Source organism: Nicotiana tabacum, chromosome 22 (assembly GCF_000715075.1).
Source record: "Nicotiana tabacum cultivar K326 chromosome 22, ASM71507v2, whole genome shotgun sequence".
NCBI classification, from domain to species: domain Eukaryota; kingdom Viridiplantae; phylum Streptophyta; class Magnoliopsida; order Solanales; family Solanaceae; genus Nicotiana; species Nicotiana tabacum.
In genome coordinates, this window is record NC_134101.1 from 161,461,115 (window position 1) to 161,488,771 (window position 27,657).

General features: G+C 37.6%; 1 long non-coding RNA gene across 1 annotated transcript; it reads left to right on the top strand.

Moving 5' to 3' along the window:
• The first annotated feature begins 1,264 nt into the window (after nucleotides 1-1,264).
• On the top strand, nucleotides 1,265-18,432 carry LOC142176644 (uncharacterized). The gene is made up of 2 exons (XR_012705347.1): nucleotides 1,265-9,232; nucleotides 17,827-18,432. It is a non-coding gene; the product is annotated as an uncharacterized LOC142176644 (long non-coding RNA).
• Nucleotides 18,433-27,657: the final 9,225 nt, after the last annotated feature.

The window sequence follows — 27,657 nt, forward strand, 5'->3', positions numbered from 1 at the left end:
TTGCGGGGTCTTAGCCAAATTTTGTACTTCTAGCCACCTTTTGGCCAAATAAGCCATTTTGCAAAAATAGCCTCAATCATGTCTTGCATGTGTCCAGTAGAGAGTGTTATTGTCTCACATAGTGTTGGTTTAAAGTTTTCTCATACATGTGTGGATTTATTTACCGGAGTTTGAGCATGACAGACACCCCGTGACCATCCAGTCAGGATCGCTCAATCAGGAGTTGCTTAAGGAGATTTGTTTTATTTTTATGTTTTGAGTTCGTTCTTCATTTTATGTCGTCTTTTACTTTCTAGTTTTGTACAGTAATGTCAAGTCTTTTGTTATTGTATTTTCTTCTTCATATTTGAAAAAATGTGCTGCAACTCAAAAATCCCCAAAAAAGAGATATTGCATTTTATATTTCCGTTATAAGTTTTCTTTAGATTACTAATTCTAGAAATGAAAAAAAGAAAAAATTTTGAGGTTGTTTTTCCTTTAGGCAATTAATATCTAGGACTTAAAATGAATTGTTTTTATGTTTTCTTTAAGTATATTAGGATCAAAATTCAAAAAAATAGAGAATTTTCTTTTAGTACTTCTTTAAAAGCTTTGTTTAATGTGTTAATTCAAAATCCAAAAAGATTTTCTTTTGAGAAGTTTCTTTGGGAAATTAGTGAAAAATGAAAAAAAAATCTTTTTATTTTCATTAGAACTTTAGGATATTGTACATAGAAGAAAAAAAGACAACATACTTTATCTTTGATTTATTTTCAGAGTTTCTCTTTTAGGGAATCAAAATTGAAACCAAAAAATATTTTTTTTTGCTTGTTTCGAAATCTTGCGTCAATATATCAAATGAAAATTCAAAATATTTTTCTGTGGTTTATTTTTTAGATTTTCTTCCTAAAAAAAAAGAATCAAAAAAATATTTTTCTCTTCTAGGATATTTCCTTAATAGAATATTTGTTTCAAAAGGATAAAAAAAACATGCCCGTTAAACTTGAGTTTAGAATAGGTCATAGAACGTTAAGTCTAGAAAATTCAAAAAAAAAAAAAAGGATTTGTTGATTTCTCTCTTCTCATCAGAGTAGTCATTAAGGTAAAAAAGAAAAAAAAGAACGTTAGTTTGTTTGCTTTATTCTCGATTTTCCAAAACTACGCAAAGATCTGATTCATGCGGCGTCATGATACGTAGGCAACCTACATAGGGTTCGATCGAATCATTTTATTTTTTTACTATTAAAAGAAAAAAGGGTGAAATTATGGGATGTGAGAAATGAGACATGAGAAATGAGAGGAAAGAAAAGAGTGATAATTAAAAAAAAAAAAAGAAAAATGATCAAGCAAGAGCTAGAAAAGCAAAGAAAAGGGAGGTTGAAATGAACAAATTGGAATGATGCCAAGTGACCTTATGACCCTCGAAGTCATTCTAGAACCGTTAATTGTGGCTAGTTGCATTGCACGCAATGTGATATTTTGCTGTTAAATGCCCTAACGCTAACGTGATATTCTCATTTTGTTATATTCATAACATAAGGGTGGTTGGTTTGTGGTTTTTTAAAGCGATAACTCTTCTCTACAACACAAAGTCAAAAGGCAATGGCAGACAACAACAGAACTGAGTTGGTTGATACCGGTGCCCGAAAGCAGTTGGTTGAACAGGACAATGGGTTGGTTGAAGAGGTAAAGATATTAAGACAACACATGGCGGACATGTATCAAGCTTGGATGACTGGGAAGGCACCACCCCCGCCACCACCTAGCTTCCTAGATGCTGCCCTTACCCAAACTCCGGACACAATGCCAGATGATCCTCCATACTCTCCAGATCTACCCGCTTATCACAGTTTTCCCAGCCACCCTAGTAGCTCCATCACTCGTCCTCCAAATATCTTTTTCCCAAAAGTGCCCTCCTGTCATATCCACTATTCCCAACAATGAATATCCACTCAAAGCTCATGACCAAAACTACCCTGTAGAGGTTGCCTACAAGGTTCCTGATTCATACAAGAAGAGCCCTCGAGATAAGCTTTATGTTGAAAATGAAAGGTTCACAGGAAGAGAAGGGAAAGATGGGATATCCAGGAGGCTGAAAGGCATAGAACAATCCTTGAAGAACAAACAAAGAAGGGAAGACCAGGGTAGCATGGCTTACAAAGAACTGTCTGTGTCCCCTGACGTTCGCCTACCCGCGGGGTTCAAAGTGCCAAAATTTAACTTGTATGATAGGCGTGGAGATCCGGTAGCCCACCTGAGGGTCTATTGCAGTGAAATAAGAAGCGTTGGAGAGAAATATGACCTTTTGATGGCATATTTCAGTAAGAGCCTGACTAGAGCAGCTTTGGATTGGCATATTCGTCAAGATGTTAGTAAGTGGCCTACATTGGGTGACATGGCTCAAGATTTTGTTTGATACTTTCAATACAGATCAGACGTTACCCCAGACCGCTCCTCCCTATCTAGAATGGAAAAGAAGCCGGAGGAAAGCCTTAGAGAATTTGGACTCAGATGGAGGGAGCAGGCTGCTCGAGTCAATACCCCGATTGGTGAAGAAGAAATGGTTGAGCTTTTCCTAAAAGCCTAGGGGCCCACCTACTTCAGTTATTTGATCCCGGCCTTGGGAAAGCCTTTCAATGATGTGTTAAAAATGAGGGAGTTACTAGACGAGGGAATCAAGTCAGGCAAAATCATGAGTTGTTCGAAAGACATTCAGAACATCCCAATAAGCTTGGGTGGAAGAAAGAGAAACAGAAAAGATGATCCGATGGGCTTTCCCGATCAACACTTCCAGTCTCGACATCGCCCTCGTGGATATCCTTGTGCACCAGATGACCCTCCCCAATGCTACTTCTCTCCACAAAACTCCCAAAATCGCACATCACTTTCCCAGTACCCAGCTCCACAAAATGCCTATCTACCCCCACGAGCCTACCGAAAACCCTTTGGATCAGGTTTTCGGCCCAATCAAGCCTTTAAGAACGAGAGGTTACAGAAGAAGAAAACATTCAGTCCATTGGGAGTGTCATATGCCAGTCTGTTCCAGAGCCTAAAGAAATTGGACATGTTGAAGCCGACCTAGATAAAAATGCCAAATCCTCTTCCAAAGAAGTTTGATTTTTCTCAAAGGTGCGCCTATTGCTCAGATGCCCCGGGGCATGACATAGAGAAGTGTTAGAATCTGAAGAATGCAATTCAGAAGCTTATTGATACAGGCGACATTGTCGTGCAAAGTCCAGATGCAGTAGACACTAGCCAAAGTCCATCACCTGTGCATAATAAGACATATATGGTGGGTATGATTTGTCCTGAAAAGGAATATGAGAATTCTTCTGAAGTCCTCGGAGGTCCACGTGCTGTGAAACTTTCAATGCTATCAGAGGTTGATTTTAAGAACGAGATGGCAAAAGGAACCCAAAAGCAATTTGTTAAGAACAATATGATGAAGACTTGTGAAGTTTCTAGTATTGTTTATGCAGAATTCAGTGGCTAAGATACCGTGCTTGGCAATTGGAAAGACGCTCCATTTCTTGGGCAGCCGGAGGAGAGCTTTGGTGGCTTAGTTTATTGTCATTTCTGTTGTCTGGGTTATTTCAGGGTTGTAATCCAGATATTGTCTTGTAATCCAAACCCCTCTATCCTTTTATTTTGTCTAGCTCATTTAGTCGTAGTATCTCATTTAGTATTATCTAGGTTTGTTTTAGGGTTGTACCCCAGTTCATTTTGCTTATTTTGTTGTTCAAACCCTTTCACCGTCTGTCTAATGCAATTCTCTGCTTTCTGCTATTTATAGTCATTCTTTTAGTCCTCTTCTCCTTTTATAGTTCTTTTCATGATGGTTCTAGTGATATGACATGCATAACATAATTCTCAGCTTGATCTTTAAAAGTTAGTTTAGTCAGGAAACAATGAGACAATTTTGAAGATGATGGGGATATTTGAGGGAAATACGTAAAGGCATTATGAGATCACTTCAAGTCCGAATTGTGTGAAACTGGGGCAGATAGAGCATAAAGAAACTCTATTGAAACGCATCATGCCGCATCAGGTTGAAGCTAACGGCAAGTTTGCCCAAATTGACAGGGGCCGTTCGTGGTAATGAGAGTGAGGGTGTTGTCCAATGGTGCTTTGTAGTTAACAGATGTAGAAAGCGAATGTGTGGATATGGTTATCAAGTCTGGTACAATCAAAAGATGATACAAATATTTTCCTTGGTTTATTTAATTGTATAGTTTGCACTTGGCATGTTTTGGAGATTGGAATGACGAAGGTATTTTGTTCTGCTATCTAAATACTTTATCCTCCGTTACCCCTTTGAGCCTTATTTATTTTTTTTCATACCCTTCTTTCGGAATTAGTAGCAAAGATCAGAAATGCAAGCGTGAAAGATAAGTAAAGGAAAAAGAAGAAGAAAAAGAAAAAAAAAAGAAGAAAAAGAGAAGAAAAAGAAAAAAAACAACAAAAAGAGAAAAAGAAGAAAGAAGAGAAAGAGGAAGAAAAAGGAAAGAAAAATCACAACAACAAAGTAATTTCTATGACATGAACTACGTTCGACCTGATTCCTTTTAAGGATACGTAGGCAGCCTCACGGTTCAGTCCCATTAAAATAAAAATCCAAAAGTCCCCAAGCAAAGAAACTGGGGTAGAAATTGTGTTTACTGTAGGAAATCTGATTCTGAAAGTTGTAATTTTGAACCCATTTGAATTGTTTTGAGCCTTTTATACCTTTTTTTCTAATCCCGTCCAAAAGCCCATGTTATGGTCCAAAGAAAGACCTTCTGATCTGTCTTCGAGAGATGCCAAGTCGAGCAAATAGAGGTGATTCATATCAGGGGCAACACTCTGGTCCAAGTAGGAAAAATAATGAAAATGAGAGAGTCTTATCGGTGAAAACCCTTACAGGCACCGTAAGGCGACGGGAGTAATAAAAATGAGAGAGTCTTATTAAGGCGGCTGAAAGTTGAGAGAAAGAATCAAATGAAAGAGGCTTGATGGTGAAAACCCTTTGGGCACTACAAGTCGAATAAGTAGTGTAAATCAAATTGGATAATCGGAGCATTGAAGCCCAGTTTCACGGCTTAAAGGGTACAACAATAGTTGAACATCAGACTTGCTTGACAGAATAGGCCACATGTGCATGTCATGGTCGTTAGAGTTGGTATCCAATCTGATAGGTTTCTCCTTTGTAGTTTTCTTGTTATGAATCATCTCTTTCCCTTGTCCTTTACTCTATTTCTTTTGTCGTGTTTACTTCCTTTTTCTGAGCCTGTTTGGTCAAAACAAGCGAGAAATGACTTCAAAATTTGCCACCAACTTTCCAATTGCACAAAATGAGATCTGGCTAGCACATCAAAGCGTCATAAGTCAGGAAAGAACAACAAGCGCACTGAGCCGGTAACAATCAACATGCTTTGGGATCCTTGTGAAATACAAAGCTTTGGTACATATCAATCCCTGGACAATGCAACAAATGGAGGGTGTTAGGTGAACGGATCAAAGGTATCTTCTGTGGTAAGATTGAAAAAAGTGGTTAACCAGTGGCAAACGAGGTCTCCATGCAGAAATCAAAGTTATCATGGCAAGCGAGGGAGCATTAGACCTCAAGACCAAGGCCAGTGATTTAAATCAGGAAAGACCAACGTGCGCATTGAAGTTGGTAATAATCAATATACCGTGGGGATCATGTGAAACACAAAGGTTTGGTAGATGTCGGTTCATGAGTAATGCAACAGATAGAAGGTATAGGGTCTGAACGGATTAGAGGTATTTTTTGTGATAAGGGTGACAGAGAAAGTGGCCAATCAATAAACAGACAAGGTCTTTCAAGTTGAAACCAAAGTTATCATGGGAAGTGAAGGAGCAATCGCCCTCAAAGTCAAGGCCACAAACCAACCACCATATTTATAAACTCACAAGTTTTCTTTATTTAAAATAGGGATGAAAATTGTGTCCAAATCAAAGTTTGGAAGTTTGATTTTTTTTTTCAAGTGTCATGCCCAAATTTTGTCAGCACAAAGGCGGTTTGAGAAGGGGAAAGGAAAATTCGTTTGATCTGTAGGAACCCTCCATGAGGAAAAGCATGGTTCAGCGGCAGGGAATTTTGTTCGTTCTGTAGAGATCCTCTAGAAAGAAAGCATGGCTCAACTACCAAAGTGGGGCAGAATTTTTTTTTGTTTTGTCTATTTTGTTGCAATCAGGAGCCCACTTGAAGAACAAGAGAATACATTCAAGTTCAGCAATCAGGCGCCCACCTGGAGAGCAAAGGAATACATTCAAGTTCAGCAATCAGGTGCCCACTTGGAGAGCAAGGGAATACATTCAAGTTCAGCAATCAGGCGCCCACCTGGAAAGCAAGGGAATAAAATTCAAGTTCGGCAATCAGGATCCCACCTGGAGAACAAGGGAATACATTCAAGTTTCGGCAATCAGGAGCCCACCTGGAGAACAAGGGAATACATTCAAGTTTCAACAATCAGGAGCCCACCTGGAGAACAAGGGAATACATTTCAAGTTCAGCAATCAGGCGCCCACCTGGAGAGCAAGAGAGTACAATTCAAGTTTCAGCTTTCAAGTTCTTATTGATATTTGGTAATATGAACGGGTTAACAATCACATATGTACCCAGCTACCAAACTGGGGCAGAAAATATTCTTTGTTTTGTCTATTTTTGTTGAAATCAGGAGCCCACCTAGAGAGCAAGGGAATACATTTCAAGTTCAGCAATCAGGAGCCCACCTGGAGAACAAGGGAATACATTCAAGTTTCGGCAATCAGGAGCCCACTTGGATAACAAGGGAATACATTCAAGTTTCAGCAATCAGGAGCCCACCTAGAGAACAAGGGAATACGTTTAAGTTCAGCAATCAGGCTCCCACCTGGAGAGCAAGGGAATACAATTTAAGTTTGACAATCAGGAGCCCGCCTGGAGAATAGGGTCAGTCTTTACTTTAATCAAGCTTAGTTTATAGTTTTCTTAGTCTATTCTTTAGTTTACTCTCATCATTGTATAAATAGTACAAGTGGTTTACAATTTTACTAACAACTCACAAATCTTCCTAGTGCAAACTGGGGCAGAAAAAATTTCTTTTGTTTTGTCTGTTTTGTTGTAATCAGGCGCCCACCTGGAGAACAAGGGAAGACAACTCAAGTTTCAAGGGAAAGCAGTTTCGAAGGAAGACAACTCAAGTTTCAAGGAAAACCAGTTTCAAAGGAAGACATTTCAAGTTTCAAGGGAAAATGGTTCAAGGTGCAAGGGAAAACAATGTCAAGTAACAAGCGAAGACGGTCCAAGTTCAGCAATCAGGCGCCCACCTAAAAAGAAGAGAGTTAGAATGCAATTCAGGTCAGCAACAAAAGAAGCTCGCGTCAAGAATGCGAGTCAGCAGTCCGAGATGATCAACAGAAGTTAGTCACAATTCAGAATAAAAAGAAAAAAAAACAAAAAGAACGACAACAAGTGAATCCAAATACAGAAGTTAATGAAAGATGTGAGCTGCTCAAGACAGGGCTGAGGTCACAAGCTCTGCATGTCCCGTTTTGATCGGAAAAGTTGAAGAAGAATGAACTAGCACCTGTAGCTAACAAGCGCCAAGGTTCAAGTCTAAAGTCTGGATAAAGAACCATTCAAGACTCAAGATCAAGCTTCAGAAGACTTATAGATAGGAGTCTTGTAACTCGTAGCTGACAGGATTAGCTAGTCTTTTTCATTTCTTTTGATTTTGATGTAATAACAGGACCACAGATCGGAACCTCGGCGGAACGGCACCTCGATTGGCTCTCCACCTCGGCATACTCCATTATCTCACTCACTTCTGAACTACACGTGACCTATTTCCTTTATAGCCAAGGATAAGTACGCAGCTCAGATACCAGGGCTCGGTCACATTCCCCTTTTCTCTTAGTTTTAGTCTCTCCCAAATAAGGGTCGGGTCAAAAAACCTATCTAGTCGTTCTTTGTCTGAAAACTCTATGTGTTTCCAGTCAAAGAGGGGCAGCTGTAGACATGTGATTTTTGATCCTCCCCAAGATTTTTTATATTTTAGCGTGTAAATATATAATTTAGGCCTAACATCGCTACTTCAACTAATTTTGACTGTTTTACCTTATTTCTTCACAAGAAAATGAAAATTACAAAAATATTTTAGTTTGCGTATCTTTCATAAATTTAAATATAAAAATATACAAAAATAGTACCTTATCTTTATTTTTTGAAAACATAAAAATAGTTATTTTTGCACTTTTAATTTTAATTTTTAAACTTTGGTGGTTTTTCCTTTAACTTGGTTCTTAATTATTGATGGTAATTGTTATTAGGGTATTTAGTCCGTTAATCAATTTAATGTAGATTTATCAGTTTGGTTAATCCTGAATTAGTAAGTCAATTAGTATAGATTTTAATCGTCGAAACCATTTCAGTATATGTGACATTTTGTGCTTACAATTTGATAATTAGATAAGGATTAGTTTGAGGATTGTTTAATCAAAAGAGGTTTACCTACTTAAGAAACTTCTATAATGGTAGGGATAGAATTGCACTAATTAAGTTAAGTGGAAGATTAAAAATGAAAAAGTTGAATTGATAATGGGAATGACACTAATTGAATGCCTATTAGAGGACTGGAAAATACAGATATAGAGAGGATAGAGTCCAAAGATAGAAAGAGAGCTATAGTGCCGCAGACCCCAAGAAATTGGATCATCTTTCACTTTGAGAGAACAAGAGCAGCCGCACACAATTGGGAAAGGGAAAAGCAGAGGGGACTCGGACATTCTCAGAGAAGAGAGAACAAGTTTCAATCCCTAAAATTTTTGAAAAAGAACGCACACCAAGGAAAAGAGGAGTCGTTGCTCATCTTCTTTTTCCTCAAAAATCAATCAAACTGACCCATAAAACTCCACTAATCTCACACTTAAGAGAAGCTAATTCCTCCATTTCTACGGTTTGGTTGAAAAGATTTGAATGGTTATAAGGATAACAACCATTTTTCAACTCCACCGTAGGACAGCCGCGATTCCGTCCCTTATACAAAAAACGAAAAAAAAAAACATTCTAGTTTTCTTCTTTCATTTTCCGACTTTCGTTTCAAAACCAGAGGTGTTTTCCTTTGATTTTTGTTCCAAAATGGAGGTAATTTGAGTTCGTGTGTGGATTCGAAATTGATTGTGCCGATTCGAGGTTCCGTCGAGGTCCGAGTTTTGGTGCGATAAAGTTTTCTGTTTGGATCTCTTGTACATCGGCTTCGATTGATGAGAGGTTCTGTTTCCCTCTTCTTAATTTCTGCTACTATTGTTTCCATGACAAATTTTGTCAATTTATGAATGTTTTCAGTTGAAATGATGTTCTTGCTGGTAGCTATTTGTTTAAGGACTCTGTTGTAGTTGATGGATAACACATTTCCTAAGATCTGGACGTGAAGACTTTAAATTCCATAGCTATCTAGTTGTTCTGATGATATTTATAACAATTTAGGATAATCAGTCTAAAAAGCTACCTTCTTACTCGTGAAGTATTTTGAAGATTAAAGTTTGCCAATGTTTTAAAAAATCTTTAACAATTGAGGCTCGAGCTTTGAAAAAAAAAGAAGGAAAATTAGTAAATATTTCTCTTCAGAAACTAAGTTTTTTAAACTTCAGTTCAAAACGATTTTCCTTAAAAAGTAAGTTTTATGAATGGCCAAACAAATAGATATTTCTAATTTGAGTCAATGGATTTTTCACCTTTGACCATCTTAGCCTAATTTACTTTTTAATTGTTTAATTCTTTAAAGGTATGAATTACTAAGTCCAAGTCCTGGGTTCTTTGGCAATATTAATCTAGTTAATCAATTAGTGATATTATATGTATTTACTTACCGTATATTAATTAACTTAGTATTTGCTAAATTTACCATCGTTATTGCGTACACGTTCGCGTGACGTAATTACGATTCTAAAAACAAAACTGGAGTATGCGTTCGCGCAACTTCAGCCAAACTTTCTTAATAATAATAAAGCATTACTAATTGTGGACACGTTCGCGTGACATGATTTTCGACGCACCAAACAAATGGGTACACGTGCGCGTGACCCGTTTCAAGATAATTTTCTTAATTAAAAAGCGGTAAAAGGTAAATGCACATAGGTTCTAAAATCAATAACTAAAACAACTTAATAAGCCAGGTCTGATCAAAGCGACCGTGCTAAAATCATGGAACTTGGGAGTGCCTAACACCTTCTCCTTGGTTAACAGAATTCTTTACCCAGATTTCTGTGTTCGCAGACTGTATAACAGAGTCAATCTTTTCCTCGATTCTGGATTTAAACCGGTGACTTGGGATACCATAAATTATCCCAAGTGACGACTCTGAATTTAATAAAAATGATCTCGTTTCGATTGTCACTTAAATTGAAAAAAACTCCTTATATCCCTTTCGGGGTAGGAAAAAGGAGGTGTGACAATTATAATCCCAAGAATATAATTCCGCAATAATTTAGTTCGCGTACCAAAAGACCCCAAAGCAAATATTTAGTATCTAGATTTTGATATAAGATCTTAACAATCAAATATATATTTAGTATCTAGATTCAGGCCAGCCATCTTAATTCGTAAATACAAAATAAACCGAGTGTAATAACCTATTTGGCCAAGATTCTTATTGACTAAAAGTACTCTTTTGCAAAAAATATTTTTTTTAAGCTAAGGTGTTTGACCAAGCTTTTAGAAGGGAAAAAGTGATTTTGAGTAGAAGCTAAAGCAATTTTGATAATTAAAAAAAGTAGCTTCTCCCCAAAGATATTTTTTCCGATAACTTTTGAGAAAAATACACTTTTAGCTTCTGTTTGGCTATAAAATTTGGCTACTTGTTTTTTAATAAAAATTTAAAAATATTGTTTGTTCATGAAATATGATCAATTTTTGAGAAAGTTTTGAAAAAAAAATTCAAGATCCCAAAAACTGGTTTATGACAATTTTTGGATGAAATTCTTTCTTCCGCTCACAAAAACTTCAACTTTTTTTTCCAAATAAAATGCATGTCCAAACACAACTTCAACTTCCAAAAAGTATTTTTCAACATAATTTCAAAAATATTTTTTAAATTAATTAATCAAACAAAAGCTACTTCTTACCAAAAGTACTTAAAAATACGTTTGAGGAAAATAGAAATTTGACCAAACAGGCTATAGAACGCATTATTGTTCAAAGTATTAAAAAAAAGTAAAAGAATAAATACATGAAAAAGAGAAAAGAATTATTTTTAAATCATCAACGGAAATATAATATTCAAACAACAATGTCTCCTTAAAACTCAACAATACTTTTCTCTCATTTCTTGGAATCAAAATAATTTTTATCGGATTATTTCGATTAGTTAAACATTAAAAGAGCACTTCATGACATTACGTTTTTAAATTGGATTTGGTTTTTCTTTTTTCAATATTTTGAAACTATTTTGGTCAAAAGTTTAATTAGGAGGTGACATAGGAAAAATATTTAGTCGTACCACATTTACGTTAATCCAATAATTTAATTTTAATTGTTAATATTTAAAATCAAAATATATACATTCTCTCACTAGAACCAAACCCAATGGAAAACCCACCCAAAACAACTAACATACCACCGGAACTACCGGATCCCAACAACATGGAGGAATATATCCCTAATATTCACTCTTACAAAGAAATGCTTCTTGATAAGCAAACTACTTCACAAACAGATTACTTCGTAGCTGAGATGAGAAACACAGAAACTCAACAAAAAGGCAAAGGGAAAATGGACCCAATCTTACCATCCCAGGAAGATAAAAGCAGACTATATGAGCAATAGCGCCACTCGGTCATCATCAAGCTCTTTGGCCGGCGTATGCCACATCACTTCCTCCGAACCAAACTTATTGAACTACGGAACCTATCCGAACAATTAATTTTGATTGACCTAGGATGAGACTTTTTCATAGTCAAATTTGGTAAGGAAGAAAATTTGATTAAAGCAATTCATCAGGGGCCATGGTTCATTGCTGAGAGCTTCCTATCTGTTAGAAGATGGGAGCCAAAATTTGTCCCACAAAAAGCCACCTTATCTTTCAGCGCGATATGGGTTTGTCTCCCCCAACTGCCCACCGAATTCTATGATAAAGAAATCATAGAAAAAGTTGTCAGAAAGCTTGAAAAACTCCTTAAAATTGATACATGCACCTCTGCGACCCTGCGAAGAAAGTATGCCAGAATCTGTATCCAAGTTTCTTTGGAATTACCAGTTGCAACCTCTGTCACCATGGGAGACCACAAACAACTAATTTTTTATGAAGGAGAGAACATAATATGTACAGTATGTGAAAGAGTAGGCCACATCCTAAAAGGATGCTCTCACAGGCAAAAACAAACTTCACCATCACCTTCACAAGATATCCTGCTCCAACTCAAAAGCAACTACCGACGACAAAAAGGAATGGAAAATTGTGTCCTTCCTAAGAAGGCACAACCAAGGGCACCCCCCCACAATAACAATGTCCAACATCAAATCAGAATAGAAAAAGAAAAATAACCACTCAATCGGATGGAATTCAGGTTCGGTTGTTCGACGCCATCTCCGGTAAGTTTCTCAATACTCAAACCTTTAGATATGCTACAAAAACTAACCCAATGCAGGACTCAAGCCCAGCCCAATGCTCAAAAATATTACCCACCAAATGAAAAATCAAACTGCTCATGGATAGCCCACAAGGGATAAGCCCAACACAAGCATGAAGAGGAAAGCGCGCCCAGAAGACAGGGAACCAAAACTCTGTGTGGAGTCGGGGCCTACTCCCCAAAACCAAAACCAAACTGACCCCCCTCCCCCCTCCCCTAAAGCTAAACCAAACTGACCCACTCAGAATTCAAAAGTCAACCAGCCCAAGGGCCCAGAAGAGTATCTGACAATCCATTAGACGGAGACCCACTCCAACTCCCATCCTATTAACTCCCTAGTAATTACCAATAATGATCCCTACTACTTTGCATCACCGCTAAAAATGCACTGTGTGCAAACTCACTCCATAGAAACCCCAAAGCAAAATCTTAAAAATCCAAAATTGGCAACTGATTTGATACCAACAATCAACTCAACCAGATTTTTCCATAACCCAATAATTTGTGTATTAGACTTAGATACCGAAACATCCACGATGAGAGACGATCCAGATCCATCATCAACAAAAACTGTTGATTATCCTAATAACCCCCCATTTATTAGCAACCCAAAAAAGGGTAGACAGAAAAAACCCAAAAATGGAATCCCCTCCCAAACCCCCTATCATCCTGACTTCTGTTCCACCACCACCGGACCACGCGCCGACATCCTAACTGGAGATAGTCATCCATGGTCAGGCACTATGCTACAGTTTTCAGCTGGGCAACCAGCCCATATCCCTCATTATCCAAAACTCAGCACATCTAGCCAGAGTAACTGCGAAGGCCCTAAACAAGGGTTTGGCGATGTTTGTATCTCAGTTATGGCAGTCGATGGTGCTTCAGAGTAACCTCAATCCGATGCAACAAACCACCGACCCACCTTCAGTCCACAATATTATGCAACAGATGTCACACCTCCTTTTTCATCCGCGCACGCAGGGGCGCAGAGGAGTTTTTCCAATTAAAGGACAATCGAAATAGAATTTATTATTAAAGGATCAGAGTCACCACTTGGGAGATTTGTGGTGTCCCAAGTCACCGATTTAATCCCAAATCGAGGAAAAGAATGACTCTGTATTATAGTCTGCGAATCAGAAATCCGGATAAGGAATTCTATTAAGCCGGGAGAAGGTATTAGGCATTCCCGAGTTCTGTGGTTCTAGCACGGTCGCTCAACTACTATATCTGGCTTAAATTATCTGATTTTAACAATTATGAACCTGTGCGTAAATTTCAACTTTTAACCGCTTTTATTATTTATTATTCTAAAAGAGAATTGCAACGTCGTGAAAATGCATCTCGAACTGCGTCACATAAATGTACCCGCAGTTTTTGACACGTTCTAACTTCGTTGAGATTTAGATTTGAGTCACATAAATGTGCACTCGAGTTTAGGGAGATATTATTAAAAACCCGCCTAAAGATGCTAACGCATTATTATTTTGAGAAGGCCGTGAAATTCGCTAAACGGCCTGTCTCGAAATTTAAGCAATTAAAATAACCATTATTGAGGGCCCCACAATTTGCGTTTTTTATTTGGCGAGGCTCGTCTCGTCCATTTTAAGGATATCCTAAAGCGACTATAATTCTCTATTTATTTTTGTCTCTAAAGATAAAGAAAAGGCATAATTAATTACATGCGTATAATGGCCCAGCTTTTATTATTTGCTCCAGCAACTTAGCAATTTCAGCGGTTATACCAAACGAAAAGATACTGTTCAATTGAATTCCATTCAAGTTGTTCAATTCTACTAAATGCAAACTTAGGCGTGTATGGTAGACTGATGTAAACTGCAGTAAATTGAAGTTGATTCGGATTGATATACATGAGAAATTAAGTTGACAACTAACAGCTCAAGCTCTAACATTCATCAGATATTTCGAGTACTCTAAATCTACTTCCCTATTCTACTTCAATTCTGTTTTTCAAAAAATAAACTATGTCAGTTGAGATTATACTATAGCATGGCTAAAGGGCAAATATCCAACTAATAGTTCACTGTTTCCATCACGCACATGAATATAAATACACTAACACTCAACTAACAACCACGTGAACAACCTAGGCATAGGGTTTATCAGTTCATTTTCAGGCAACAATTTACATTAACTGAAGATAATTCTAACTAAATAAATCCCTATCCAATACAACTCAAAACCATCAAAAATAACGACTAGGCAGTAGCTATCAACAATCAGGCAGCACAGAGACTCGTATCATGCTTCATTTCATTCCAATAGCCAAGGATATACATATGTGTACCTGGTATTGACAATACAAGAAAAGGAAGAAGAGGATCAGCAACAGCAGTAGCAATACAATACATTAGAACAGCAAACAACCACTGCAAATACCAAACAGCAGGTACCAACAGCTATCACTGAAACAGTAACAGAAACAAATACTGATTTTTCAACAGTAAAGGGAAACAAATATCTTTAGTTCTTTTACTCTCAAAATACTGAACTCCCCCTTCTTCCCCCTCCCCATCAATGACTGATTTATAGCTCTTTTAATAGGCATCCCATTAGTGCTCAATCCACTAACATCTTATCTTTTCAATTCTTTAATTACCCACATTACCCTAGTGCTTTTACTTTAATCATTAATGCTTATTTCAGTCCCTAAAATCAGCAAGTGCATTTCCCACTATTATATGTTCCTTGCCATTATCTAATTCAATTGGTATGGGCATACTATATTTAAATCAATTCCCCTTGACCCATGTTACTTCTGACTTAATCCAAACCATCATTCCCCTTTTCCATCAACCAATTTGAATTAGTTTAATGGTATATTGGTACCCACTGACAAACCACTTAACCTTTTCAAGTTTTGGATCCTAAATTAACCCTGATGCCCTGTGATTAATGTCCTACCTTAACCCCGTTTAATGTGTACTACATCTTTCAGCTATAACCAATTCAACTCATCAAATTCAATCAGCAGTTCGAGCTAGAACTCAGATCGGATCAAACAGCATAGAAATAAAGACCAATGAATCCGAACAAAACCATATTGAACTACCAAGGTCAAATTTCAGACCATGATTGACACCGATACGCGGGAATGACTAACTACATTCTCAATTTTAAATTAAACTTAGACCAAAATGAACGATCACTGTAAACGCACTGAATCGACAAACAAACTGAATTCATATGCAAAAATGATGAACAACAAGAAAAAGGTCTGATGGAGAAGAGAGAAAATAACAGACCTAATTTAGGCAAACGAAGAATTGATTGAACTACTCAAACAAACATTGGAATATTTAATCTAACCAGAATCAGAAAAAGAAGTAGAATATATACTGGATTAACTTAAACTGAAAACCTAAAGAAGCGACTAATTACATAGACAAACAAACACATAGAAAAAAGGAAAAGAAGAAGCTAAGAAGAACTCACTGTTCTTTTCTCGGATCTCACCAATATGCCCTTTCGAACTTGAGTTCCAATTAGTATTATACGTCTATTTCATAAAAAATAGGCTTATAATACTAACCAGAACCCGTTCGACCCTGACAGCTTCGAAACAGTCTCAAACTGTCGAACCCTAGATCCGTCATTTGACGAATTTTACTCGGATTCGAGCCAATCGGGTTAAGGATTAGCGACGAGGAGGTCAAGGGGATTATTGGGGTGTGATTTTGAGGTTAAGTGGACAAGCTAGGGTTTGGGACGGGGGTCTTTGATCGAAGATTCGAGAAGCTGTCGTATGATTCGAGGTTAATGGAGTATGGAATCGTGTTGAGGGTGGTTAGGAGGTTCAGGGGTGTTATTTTCACGGCCATCAGAGCCGGCGTCGCCGGGTTTATGGTGAAGGGATGGGGTGGCGGCTATTAGGGTTCCTCGTCTCTGAAAGAGACGAGGCTTAGGAGAGAATGAGAGGGATGGGGGGCTTGGTTTGGGAGGGCGGGGTATGGTTTGGGAATATATAGTGGGGTGGGGATTTGATCCAAGCCGTTCGATCAAGTGAGATCAATGGCTTGGATCAATCCCCCTATAGGAAACAGTGTCGTTTGGTTTTGTTGGGGGGCTGGGTCGATTCGGGGGCAAATGGGTCAGGTTGTGGGGATTATTCTGAGGCGTTGGATCAAATGAAATGAATGGCCTGGATCTATTGGCTATATACGACATCGTTTGGATATATCTGGAGATGGACTGGACCATTCGATCGAGTGAGATAAACGGCCCAGATTCTTCATGGCCGAACGGCGTCGTTCCACCCATCTCCAAGACTAGTTGGATTGGACCGGGTAAAAGGGTATTTGGACTGGGCCTGAACTTTCTTTTAAAATTGGCCCAGTCCAATTTTCTTCTCTTGTTTCTTCTTTTTCTTCTATTTTCTTTTTAATTCCTAATTACCAAAAATTTGTCAAATAAATTGTAAAGCCAAAATAACTCAAAAATACTAATTAACCCTTAATAACAATTATCACACAAGATTAAATACAAAGATAATCACCCACTTTGATATTAAACACTTAAAATGCGAAGTACATTATTTTTCGATTTTTTCATTTTTCGTAAAACGAATATTGTTTAATCAATTCCTAATTGTGAAATTGAACCCTAACTACACATGCAACACATATTTTATATTTTTTCTTAATTAAAGTAAAAACAAACGTGCACAGGCAATTACAAATAAATCACCAACGACACAAAACTATTTTATTTTGAATTTCTGGGAATCGTTCTCGTGGGGCAAAAATCACGTGCTCACAGCTGCCCCTCTTTGTCCGGAAACACGAAGAGTTTTCGTGCAAAGATAAAGTGAGCGGATATGAGCGATTTTTTGCCCGTTTGGCTACTCCGTGTGAAGCATCTTTGAAAGATTTGACCGAACCTCTACTTCCAAGGTTTCCTACATATTCTTGGCTAAAAGGAATCAGGTCAATGTAGTTCGGAAGGTTTTGGCAGCTGGGACTACCATGGGACTGCATTTTTGCTGTTACTGCTATTGCATGCTGTTGCTACTGCTTTTCGATCTCCTTATTACACCGTGCCAAAAGAAAACAAGAAGCTAGACTTAAACTAGGAATTACAAAATCTTATCTATCTCCGACTTGCTCCTGTAGTCTTCTTTCTGATTTCTGAAATGGGATTCATGCTGGGGGTATTTTTGTTGTAACCCTCCGCATTACTAACTTTTGGCTTGATCTTGAAATGTATTCCTCTGTTCTGCAGGCGGGCTCATGACTTCAACTTGAATGTGTACTCCTTTGTTCTACAGGCGGGCTCCTGACTTCATCAACTTCAAATATAACAAACTCCGTTCTACAGGCGGGCTCCTGACTTCTTCAGCAATTTGAAATTTAACGACCTTCATTCTACAGGCGGGCTCTTGACTTCTTCGACTTAAAATTATAACAACCTCCATTCTACAGGCGGGCTCCTGACTTCGACTTGAAATTGAAACAACCTCTGTTCTACAAGCGGGCTCCTGAATCCAACAACAACTTTGAAAGTAAATCAGCCTCCATTCTCCAGGCGGGCTCCTGACTCCAACAACAAAATAATTCAGCCTCCATTCTCCAGGCGGGCTCCTGACTCCAACAACAACTCAAAAATAATTCAGCCTCCATTCTCCAGGCGGGCTCCTGACTTCATCATCAACTTTGAAAGTAAATCAGCCTCCATTCTCCAGGCGGGCTCCTGACTTCATCAGCACTTTGAAAATAAATCGACCTCCATTCTCCAGGCGGGCTCCTGACTCTAACAACAACTTAAAAATAATTCAGCCTCCATTCTCCAGGCGGGCTCCTGACTTCATCAGCAATTAAAAATAATTCATCCTCCATTCTCCAGGCGGGCTCCTGACTCCAACTTAAAATTAAACAATCTCCATTCTCCAGGCGGGCTCCTGACTCCAACTGAAAATAAACAACCTCCATTCTACAGGCGGGCTCCTGACTTCTTCAGCAATTACTTCCCTCAATCTGGTGTTTTCACTTCTCTGAAACCTGCCGGGGATAACACTGCTGGGGAATTATCTTCCTTCTTTAAGACTAGTTACTTTCCTCCTTTTAAAATGGTGGGGATTGTCACACCTCCTTTTTACGTACCCGCGAGGGTACAAGGGAGTTTTTTCCAATTAAAGGACAATCGAAACGGGATTGGTTTATTTATTTCAGAGTCGCCACTTGGAAGATTTAGGGTGTCCCAAGTCACCAATTTTAATCCCAAATCGAGGAAAAGAATGACTCTATATTATAGTCTGCGTACCAGAAATCCGGATAAGGAATTCTGTTAACCCGGGAGAAGGTGTTAAACATTCCCGAGTTCCGTGGTTCTAGCACGGTCGCTCAACCGTTATATTCGGCTTGATTAATCTGATTTTATACAAATATGAACTTATGTGCAATTTTAACTGTGAGCACGTGATTTTTGCTTTAATGAAAACTACTCCAAAATAAATCAAAAAATAAAATAAATTTCTTTTACTGTGTAATTTTTGAATTTGCATGATGCTAAATACTTGTGTTATATCCGTAAGTGTTTACTTTGTCATAATAAATGTAAAAATAAAATAAAATACATGTTGCATGCATATAGGATTTAATTATGCATTTAAAAGATAATTTAAATAAAATCACAAAAAATATGCAATAGTTCTATTTTAAATATTCCACTGTGTGATTGATGTCTTGTCTATGTGTTAAATAATTGTTATAGAGTAATTAATATATTTTTGTGAAGTTAAAATTGTTTTATAATTAAAATTGGAAATTTAAATTAGAAAAATGAAATAGTTGAAAAAGAAATAAAAAAATATATATATAATAATCGGACCTGGATTTAAATCCAGGCCCAAACCAAATTACCCCCTTTAGCCCAGGTCCGGTCCAGTCCGAAAAGAGTCAAAACGACAGCGTTTAGTCGTGGTTCATCATGGACCGTTCGATCAAATCCAATCAACGGCTGAGATACACTACCCTTACCCGTAACCCGTAACCCGACCCTTTGACCCAATACAGGCCGACCCTGAACTTAGACCAAACGACGACGTTTGGTTAAGTGGATTGATCTCAACCCTTCATTCTATCTAATCCAACGGATAATATCAATACACCCCACCCCTATATAAGTCTCAGGCCCCTACCCCGGCCCCAAACTAAACACCCCCCCCTCCTACACTGTTCATCATCGTCCCCCAAACCCCTACTCCTAACCCTAGCCGCCCTAGGATCCCACCGCCTGAAACCCGGCGGCATCAACGCCGCCGATCACCAAAATAACACCCTAGAACCCCCTGAACCTCCTCTATCCAAATATGTTAGCCGTTTGGCTCGAATCTTCCTGAAGGTTCTCGAATCTTCATTTGAAGATTCGAGCTGAGTTTATATCTAAACCTAACAGTCCCAAATCGACACCATAGCTTCCCCTAGCCACCCTGAGTATGGATCTATTGTTTGTTTGGCTCGAATCAGTTCTGAGCTTCTCGAATCTTCTTTTGAAGATTCGGACCAAACAAGAGCAAACTCAGATTTGTTTTAAGCTGACACCAAATGACCCCTAGGCTACCCTCACCCTTGTATCATGTTTGGTTCTCCTCGAATCTGACCAGAAATGGTTAAATCCCAAATCGAACTTTCAAGAACCCTAAAAATACCAAACTTTTGGATTCTGTTCATATTGAGTAAAGATTGAGGTTTAATCGACCTTAGTCGAAGTATTTTCAGTGGAAAATACTTCGACTAAGGTCTGTTTGATTTCAAACAAAATCCGAAGCCAAGATTGAGTTCGAGTCTGATTAAAATTCAGAGGTACTTTTCTATTTCTGTTTGTATATTCTGTATGTATTTTCGTTTGTTTTAATAACTAGTTAATTTTTCATATTTTATTTTGATTAATTCTGTCATCTTTGTCTCATGTCCGTCTTATGATCAAAATATGAAATTATTTCTGTTGGTTGTGATTGTTTACAATGTGTGTAATCGACTCGATTAAGTTCGTCGATTAGTTATATTACGAATTTTCATTTCTGAAAATGTTGACTGAAACAGTCTGCTTCTATTATTTTAGACTAATTATTGACAAATGTTGTAAATAGTCAACTGATTAATACTCGTCAATTAAATCATGTTTGTTTATGAATCAGTGAATTCAAATGTATGTTGTATATGTTGTTTTCTGAACAGGGCATTGTCAATATTGACAATGTTCCTATGTATGTTTGATTTTAGTTTAATGCTGAAATTCAGTTTGACTTGCTACGTTGAATTCAGTATAATTTGTTGTGATATTAGGTTTAATTTCAATTTCACAAATGTTGGTTAGATACCATTGTGTTAGAAAAGTGCATTCTCAGTCAAGATTCAATCCAGAACTTGATAGGATTGGTTATAGCTGTTTAATTCAGAAGGATAATCGATTTTGAACAATTTTTAAAATCTATTTTGTATCAGACTCTGATTTCCTTAAGGGCAGTAATAACAGTAAGCTTTCAAGGGTACTACTGGTAATGAAACAGTGAGGATAGTAGTGTGTTGATAGTGGAGTGTTAGTGGCTTTTAATTTAATGGAGTAATGGGAACAAAGGGTAGTGGGCTGCTTAAAACCAGGTTAGGATCATATAAAGTATTAAAAAGTAGTTTGTAATGGAATTTTCTGTTTTTAAAAGATAAAAGGGGGTCCGGGCAGCACTTAAAAAGGGGGGACAGACCTGTATAAGATGGAGGGAATTGGGACTGATTGAGGGGAGTTTTTCAGAAAACTTGAAGAGAGTTTAAGAGTTTTTTTTTTGGAGAGATTTCAGAACAGAATTTAGACAGACTTTAAGAGTTTTCAGAGAGAGAGAGAAATCAGTTTTCAGACAGAAATTTTAAAGTTCAGTTTTCAGAGAGATTAGAACAAGGAAAACTGAGATTTTGGGTAGATTTTAAGAGGAGAAACAATCTGATTTAGAAAGGCAGTTTTTGTTTTTCTTCAGGTTATCTGTTTAAGAGAGGCTGATTTCCAAAACATTAGGAAATACACACAGAAATACATACACATTTGTGAAAAACAGAAAGAAAGAAATGTGAAATAGGAATCTGAAACAGGAAGAGGAAAGAAACTGAAATCTGAAATGTTATCTTTCTAGAATCTGTCCGTTGTTTGCTTGTGAATATTGTTCAGTTCAAATCTGAAATTTTTTCTCAAGTCTCTGTCACTGTTCATCTGGGATAATTTCAGACTTGCTATGTTATTGGTATATTCTGTTGATTTTGTTACTACTGCTACTGCTGAAATTTACTCCTTCTACCTTCATTTTCAGATACATGTCTTTTAAATTTTAAGTTGGAAAGAGATTCAACATGACTCATCAATGAAGCTTGAATTGAAATTCTGTTTTTTTTCATTTGTCCAAGTTCATCAGTTTAAATTTCATTTTTTGTTTCATGTTAGTTAATTAGTAGTGAATTCAATTGGATAGATATGAGCTAATTGTCTTACTTTGAAAGTTCGTATAAAGCTTTGTAATAATGTTAGTCCTTCATCTCATTAGTTTAATCATATTTGAACTGTCAAGGCAAGAAACATGACATAAAGATTGGCCATTTACTAGGCCTTATGGCGTTGTTAGAATAGAGTGAAAATATCAAAACCATATTGCTAGTTTATTCTTATACTTGATTTAGTTATGGATGGAATGATATAAGTTGTACGTTCTTATGTGGTATGATAACAGGTATTTATAGAACCATTAGTGGATGGTGAGTTGAGTTGTTATGGCTCATTACGATGTTAAAGTGCTACGAATGTTTCAAGACGTACAAATAGGTGGCATGTAAGGCAATGTTGTTAATTAATTTGTACAATAATTCCCTTTATTATCAATTTGATGCCTATTTACCATCCTAAATAAATAATTAGGCCTATTAGATTAAAAGCAAGTATATGAGAATAAGATGAGATATACAAATTGTAACACTTTTTATCAACGACAATTAGAAATAGGACTTGCACTAAATAGAAATAATAAAAGTTCTTAAAAAAATATTCTTCCCTTTATAAATCATTTTTAGTTTCATATACAATTCATTATTGGGCATGTAGATATATATGTTGTATTTGTGAAGTATAGTATTAATCATGTTTTTATTCTTTATTTTGAATTTGAATAGTCTTGGATGAACATGTTATATGCGGAAATTATAATCAACGGGCAACATTCAATAAATTGTGAATTCTTTTTCAAGAATTAAAGGGTATCTTAAATGAAGATTTCTCATAATGTAATAAACAATTTGTGGAAAAATCCCTAATATCATTACAAATATTTTGCGCAATGAGGGATACGTTCGCGTACCCTGGTTATATTTTTAAAAGCAAAAATTCGGATTATGCGTACGCGCAATTTCGAGCGAATATTTAATAAAAGGATTTTTCCAAAGGCGTTAAATCAATTTCATAAAAAACCGAGATGTACGGTTCACTATTTAAGAAAAAAAAACAAATATTCTTGATATCAACACAATCTCGAAAAATGATTGTTTAATAAATATATTATCAAAAGTTATTGTGTACACGTACGCGTGACACAATTCCGCATCTTTTTTTAATTTATAACACGAATATACGTACGCGTAATTCGATTCAAAAGAATGGTCTTTAATCACAATAGGTAAAAGCGGTAGAAATAAAAATCACGTAACAAAAAGTATTTAATAAAAATCAAGATAATTAAGCCAATAATAAAAACAGTTAAGCGACCGTGCTAGAACCACGGAATTCGGAAATGCCTAACACCTTCTTCCGGATTAACAGAATTCCTTACTCAGGATTTCTGGTTCGCAGAATAATAAACAGAGTCATATTCTCCTCGATTCAGGGATTGAAATTGGTGACTTGGGACGCCTTAAAATTCCCAGGTGGCGACTCTTAAATAATTAAATAAATCCCGTTTCGACTGTCCTTTAATTGGAGAAAACTCCCCACGCACCCCGCGGGTGCGGAAAAAGGAGGTGTGACAGCTCTGGCGACTCTGCTGGGGATCAACCAGTGTTATTGTAACCCAAAATCTCTGGTTCAGGGTTTAAAGAATTCGAGCTTAAAATATCTGTGTTAATTGGCTTTATTTACTATATGATTTTTAACTGTTTATATGCTAATATGCTAAATGTTTTTTTACCGCTTTAATATTATTTGAATTGTGAATATATACAACTGCTACGAAACCCCCTTCTTTCTGAGTCTTCTGAATTTATGGTGTACACGTGCGCGTGACCCACCTTTCTGTTAAAGTCATACCAAATAAGACGGAGTTGGGACAAGTAACTAGGCCGGGCAGACTTTCGTGCTCCCGGTACGTTGCCCCCGCTTCGGCTCAAACTGTCCGTTTGGGTAAGCCAGGTTTAGAACAATCAACCTAAGGTTTTACACTTAGAATAACTCAGCCATGTACCGGATCCCTAGTAGGAACGTCTATTTGCATCATACACATTTTGCCTTGGAGACTCAACACAGGGGTTGGGTCTGTCTAGGACAGGTGAACCCAAAATAAAAAGACCATCATGATGCATCCTACTTGTTACTTGTGCATTCATTTGCCTCGAACATGCTTGTTGACCAGCTTAAATAAAATCATGGTAAGAAGAAAGGAATAAAATGGGTTGTTTTAAAAAAAATTCGAAAAAAAATAGTTTTAAATTTTGAAATAAAGGTATTTAATAAATAAAAAAAAATTCGAAAATGATTTTTTTTTTGTTTTAGTATAAATTTTCAAAAAATGAATTTTGACTTTATCAAAATTAAATTTCAGATACAAAATGAGCACCACACAAAGCCCCTCATCCACAAGTACGGAAGAATTTCTATGTCAGCTTCAAATGTGGTGGTATGATTTAGGCGAAGACGGTCAAAAATGGGTCGTCAAGCATTTGGGAAATCTCATGGACATTATGAAAGTTAAACCCCGTGATGATCTGATTACGGCGTTAGTAACTTTCTGGGACCCTGTTCACAATGTTTTTCGTTTCTCTGACTTCGAGCTTACTCCTACATTAGAGGAGATAGCTGACTATGCTGGTTTTGACGGAAGTCTAAGAAATCAAAGCTTGATATTCACAAAGGCTCCTTCGGTACATCGATTCTTCGGTCTTTTGAATATCAGCAGTCAAATCAGGAAAAGCAATGTCATCAATGGATGTTGTTCTTTCAACTTTTTGTATTCAAGGTTCAGAAAGTCAAATGGGTTCGAAATTCATGAGAAAGGCCTTACTAATAAGCAAAACAAAGACACTTGGCAGATGCACCGTCGATTTGCTTTCATGGTGGCTTTTCTAGGAGTCATGGTCTTCCCAAATAAAGAGCGAACAATTGATATTCGCACCGCAAAAGTTGTGCAAATCGTCACCACTAAAGAAAATCACACCCTTGTTCCCATCATTCTATCAGATATTTATCGGGCTTTGACTTTATGCAAATCAGGAGCAAAAGTCTTCGAAGGATGCAAAATTTTGTTGCAAATATGGGTGATTGAACATCTCCAACAATAGCCCAAGATCATACAGTATGGATCAAACAATGATAATTACATCGAAAGCTATGAGGAAAGAACAAAAAATTATCAGGTTCCAGAAGGGATAGAAGCATGGGTATCTCATCTTAAGGCTTTAACGGCAAATCAAATTGAATGGACCCTGGGATGGCTCCCGATGAGGGAAGTAATACATATGTCAACCTCAAATAGTTATCTACTACTATTGGGATTGAGAAGCATTCAGCCGTATGCACCACTAAGAGTCCTAAGGCAACTAGGGAGATATCAAATAGTTCCTGATGATGAAGATTTGAGTATGCAAGTAATCGAATTACACCCAGAAGCCACTATTCCCGAAGCTCTACTTCAGCAGATGTGGAATGGGTGCCGATACTTGAAAAGTGATACTCAAGTCCTAGACGCTACAAAGGGTGAGATAAATCCTGGATATGCAAGGTGGTTCGAAAAACGGTCTCGCGTGGATGATGTACCAGAACCTGAGCTAAAAAGGCCAACAAAAAGACCCCATGTTCAAAACTTCAATGATAAAATCCAAGAGCGGTTGATCTGGGGAGAAAAAGAAAAAGGGTACAAAGCAACTATCCATGCCCTAAAAGAAAATCTAAGAAGCCTCAGTTTGGAGAAAGATTTGCAAGCACAAGAAGCCGAAGGCGAGAAAAAGAGTCTAGCTTGTGAGAATGAAAATCTTCATGCTCGATTCCAAAAAATGAAAAGAGTTTTTGAAACGCCAAAGAGGAGCTGGAAGGATCAAAAAACCATCGCCAATCTCTTTGAAAGAATGGAAGATTATGATTCCATTCTTGCGGAAAATGAAAGGGCATTGAGCAAAGCAAAAGAAAGGATCCAACAATTAAACGAAGAAGCCAGATCTAACAAGGAACGCCAAGATAGGCAATCCGAAAAAGACAAGGCACAATTCAAGAAGGAAAAAGACTATTGGATGCGATCAGAAGACCAGCTTCGTGCACAACTAGAAGAGGCAAGAAGATGCAACAGAGAACATCAACAAGCAGACCTCGACAGGGAAAGATCGCAAGCAAGATTAGAGCAGGCCAGACTCCAAGCTCTGTTAGAATCAGCTCTAGATCGTGAAAACCGTGTCAGAGATATAGCCACCACTCGTTAGCAGCAATTGCAAGACCAAGACCAACGTCTCCAAGGTTTCAGGGCACAAATCCACGACCTGGCAGTCTTCACATCTCAAAGTTATGTAAACTGCCAAGGAATGGATTATGAAAAGTTTACAGAGCATGCGCCCACTTTTGCTCGTCATCTAGCAATGGAGTTGGAAAGGATGTATCGAATGCTGGGAGGCCATCCGGGTCAAGTCCCACATTGAGCAGATAACCCAATATTTGACAACAAAAGTGGAAAGTGGGGCACGTTGTGAGATGTTAAGAATTGTATCTTTTATTTTGATTTAAGTGTGTGTGTTTTCAAGCCATTTTCTTAAAGTTTTCAAATGTAATTCCATCTTTGTGTAATGAATAAAAGTGATTGCCTTTGGTCCGAACTACGCAAGGTCTGATTCATGTAAGACATGATACGTAGGCAATCTCTAAGATTCGACCACCACGATAAAAGATATATAATAAATAAAAGTGTATAACAATAAAAATTTCAAGAAAGCTGGGACGACACAAGCAGCCGAGCAAATGCATAATAGAAAGGGATTATTTGTCTAGGAGCATTGCATCTCAACGTGTGATTATATATGTGTTAAACTCTCAAAGCTAACAAGATTGTTCATTTTCAGAATTCAAGCAGTTAGTTTCTCTAAAGAGTATACTGGCATATTATCACTATCACACAAGATCAAAAGGACCAATACCCGAAAGTATGTCTATCCCAGATGTTGACACAGGTATGGAGATAGAGGAGATGGATGTCGGGAAAATGAAAGAAGAGATGTTTAAGCTCAAGCAGCAAATGGCTGAGATGTACCAAGCTTGGTCTACAGGACAGTTACCCCCATCTTACCCAAGTAACCCTGCTCCATCAATGACTCAAACTCAGGATAATATCACCACTGAATTATCCCCAAACTTCCCCATTTACCAGCACTACCGAGGCACCACCTCTCAGACACCACAGTCTCCACCTCCGAAACTCGTTCCATATTTTCCTCCACCTATGACTCCTGTTTTCGTAGCACCTCCCCCTGCTACATTCCACAAATCTCCTAGTGAGCCTACATTCCAGGCCCAGGACAACCAATATTACCCCCCGGAGCCCACCCTCAAAGCCTCCGAAATTCATTCAACCACTCCTTGTTTTGATCTCCCAACCGAAATTGACAAGCCAACCAAAAATGTTGAGCAAGAAGAGATGTTCAGGAAGGTCAAGAGTCTAGAACAATCATTCAGAGACATGCGAGGATTAGGTGGGCAAGTCAGTGTAGCCTACAAAGATTTGTGCTTGTTCCCCAACGTACAATTACTGGTTGGCTTCAAGATGCCCAAATTTGATTTATACAACGGGCACGGTGACCCAGTAGCCCACTTAAGGGGTTTCTGTAGCAAGATGCGAGG